Source organism: Crocodylus siamensis, chromosome 4 (genome assembly GCF_052110815.1).
Source record: "Crocodylus siamensis isolate JL-2025a chromosome 4, ASM5211081v1, whole genome shotgun sequence".
Taxonomy (NCBI): domain Eukaryota; kingdom Metazoa; phylum Chordata; order Crocodylia; family Crocodylidae; genus Crocodylus; species Crocodylus siamensis.
In genome coordinates, this window is record NC_143398.1 from 1,969,051 (window position 1) to 1,972,388 (window position 3,338).

A 3,338-nucleotide genomic window follows, 5' to 3' on the forward strand; every position below is an offset into this window, starting at 1 on the left:
GAGTGGCGGGTGGGGCTATGATATCATAAGAGTGGCGGGTGGGGCTATGAGATCATAAGAGTGGTGGGTGGGGCTATGATATCATAAGAGTAGCGGGTGGGGCTATGATATCATGAGAGTGGCGGGTGGGGCTATGATATCATAAGAGTGGCGGGTGGGGCTATGACATCATAAGAGTGGCGGGTGGGGCTATGACATCGTAAGAGCAGTGGGCGGGTGGGTGTTTGTTGCCGCCCGGTTGATTGGCGATTGCTTTCGATGGTGGTGGTGAGGTCTTCTGGCTCTTTTTGGTGGTGTTGGTTTTCCTGGACTGGACTACATTTCCCAGCATGCCTGAGCTCATTGGTCTTCCTACAGTGTCCAGCCCTTGCACCCCTCCGGTTCCCTGCCCCGGTGCACCCTCACCTGTCTGTGCAGTGCCACCTCCGGCTTCTGGAGGTGTGTTGTCACTTGTTTTATCAATGCTTTGGCAATGGTTTTCAAAATGCGGCTTGCTGTTCGGCTTGTTCCTCCCCGGGGGCTCATTCACGCGTGAGACGGTGTGCAACGCCCCCTTCCCAAACACTCACAGTCTGGAAGCAGCCAACCCCCAGCCCGGTCCAGATTGCCTCCCCCTCCCCCTAACCGCCCTCCCTTGCCCGCCGTCCGCAACACCGCACACCCCTGTAGGCAGACACAGCTTTCAAGTCTAAAAAACCGAATTTTTTGTGTTTTAGAGCAAAGCGCTCCTGGGGGGTGCCAGGCAGGGACGCACGAGGGCCGCCCGACCTGCCTCTCCTCGAGGGCCTCCCTCGGTCCCTGCACGGCCGCGGCTGCCCCACGTCCCTGTTGTCCGGCCACTGCCTGGCACGCCGCTGCCTCCCACGAGTCCTTGAAAACCTCCCCGCGGCTCTCGCAGACGCCGCGCAGCGCGCCGGCTGCCACAGTCAAGGCCATTCGATTTTCTGGCTCCATCGCCAGCGGGCACGTACGCGCCCTCCGTCGTCCTTTCAGTCGGCCAACCGCGCCTTCCACGGCCGTCCTGCGTCTGCACGGGCAGTCGCTGAAAGCCAGCTTTTGCGGGTCGGCGACGCCCCGCCATCAGGCTTCGCGAGCCAGGGCTGTAGAGAGGAGGCAGCGTGCGCTGGTATAGCCAGGGGAACGGCGACACCACGGCTCACTGTCTCCTCCACGCCGGGAGCGCGGTGGCCTTTCGCCACGAGGGCAGGCAGAGGGGAGTTTCTGAACACGCGTGCATCACGCGCGCTGCGGCCCACCCGGTAAAATGTTCGTGAACCAGCCCCGGTGGTCCTCCACGCTTGCAGGATCCCGGAGGCATATCCCTTCCTGCTTAAGTCCTGCCACGCCTCTCAGGGCACGGCACTGGGATGCGAGCGCTGTGAAAGCCCCCACGCAGCTCGGGAGCCCCTTCTCCTTAAAGCCGTCTATGACTTGTCGCTGATTCCCCGGGTGAATAATTTTCTTTGCAGCGATGTCCTTAAGCAGCCGGCAGACCTCTCGCGTTGCCAGCCGGACTGTGCTGCAGCCGTGCCAGCCTGGTTGGCAGCGTAGCAGGGGCTGGCTAGCGTCACGGTGCCCATTGCGACCCCCTTGTCACGGCGGGGAGCCTGACACGTGTTCGAGTCCTGCCTCGAGCTGTGTGGCCCGAGCACGGGGACGATATGGTGGAGCGTCTCCAGCCAGCGCTGGCCGTGCCAAGCGGTCAGCGCGATTCGCTCCCACCAGTCGGGGCTGCTCTCGCGGGCCCGCACCGTGCGGATGCTGGTCCTCCTCCGGCTTCTCCACGGAGCCGGGCAAGCGCCACTTCTTCACTTTGCCGTCTTTGCAAGCCCCCTGGCTCCCAGTTGTTTCTTCTTCTTCTCGTTGTCGCTAATGCTGTTAAAGCAGGACCACAACTCGCCACTGAACGGCGTAGCGCCGTGCCTATCCTTCTCAAGCCTCCCCGCAGTAATGCAGCAATAAACTGCGCTGGCACAGCCAGTACTTCCCCCTCCCCCTCCTCCTCCTCTTTCTCCATGTCCTCCATCACGTCACGTATTTCATCCTCATTCTCCGTTTTGCCCCTCTCCGTCAGCAGCGGATGATGAAGTGGAGGAGGCTGAGGGTCAGGGAGAAGCCCATGTAGCCGATGCATCATCTACTGTTACCGAGACCCAAGAACATGCTGCACCTGGGAAGTCTCTTGTGATGTGCCTCTTGCCACTGCCAGACAACTCCCGGGTTCGTGCTGGGTCGGTTTGGGAGCCCACCCTGGGCGGGGGGGAGAAATTCGTGTGTTGCTGTAGGTGGGTTGCCGTGTCCTTAGGGTGGTTGTGCAGGCTGGGTTTGATAGCTAATGGTCTGGTCTAATTAAATTTTTGCAGCTAGCAGTGGCATGCATGGACCTGTTCCTGGAGCAGCCCATAAGTTTTGGGCAGTACGAGCGGTGCCGCGGCGTGGCGGGGTCTGTTTCCGTGCCTGCCGGCATTTTGTGCACTGTACGCTGGGGGTGGGGGAGAGGGGGTGCACTTTCCTCCTCTCGGGGGGAAGCCCACCATTGCTTTTTTCTTTGCTGGGCACCCACCACAACCCGTGACCGCCGGGAACGATGCCCCGCTCACACTTCAGCAGAGCGCTGCAGAGATTTTCACAGTGTTAGAAATGGAGTATTGTTATAATATTGTTAGAAATGGAGTGTTGTTAGAAATGCACAGTTTGCATCTCGTACCTGATAAGCAAAAAACACTGCCAAGGACGTTTTCTTTCCTTGGCCAGCCTTGCTACCGTTTTTATCTTAAATCACTCTCTCCCCCACACTCCCCATGGTTTTATACTCATGCAGATTACAGAAGCTTGAATTCAACTGACTGTGTCCTTGAAAGGCCGGGGGGGGATTTCAACTCTTGGTGACCTAAAGAACTTTCTGAGCATGCGCAATTAGCTGATGCATATTTACTTATCCGCTCTGCATACTTAAGTAGTTAATTATAATATACATGCGATGGATGAAGTGACGTAGCCACATACATGTTTGTATGAAGCGGAAATGAGCTGTAAGAGTTCCTGTTTCTGCACACGTGCCCAGGAGGAAAAGGATAAAAACCAGCTGAAAAGTTCCTCAGGGGTTCAGAGTAATCTGAGTCTTTTAACTCTGCTCTGACCCTATTTGCAAATACACCTTTTGTGCTGCTAATAAGTGTGTGTCTGAGATCTCTTTGCGAGCCTCCAGAGAAACAAACCGCTTTTTGCATCAACAGCAAGCAAAGACGGTCCCGTGCGCCTCGCTCGAGGTTTTGGCGGAGCCCTTAGTAGTCAGAGCCCACAGCGAAGCAGCCTGGCCGCACGAATGCCATGAGTCC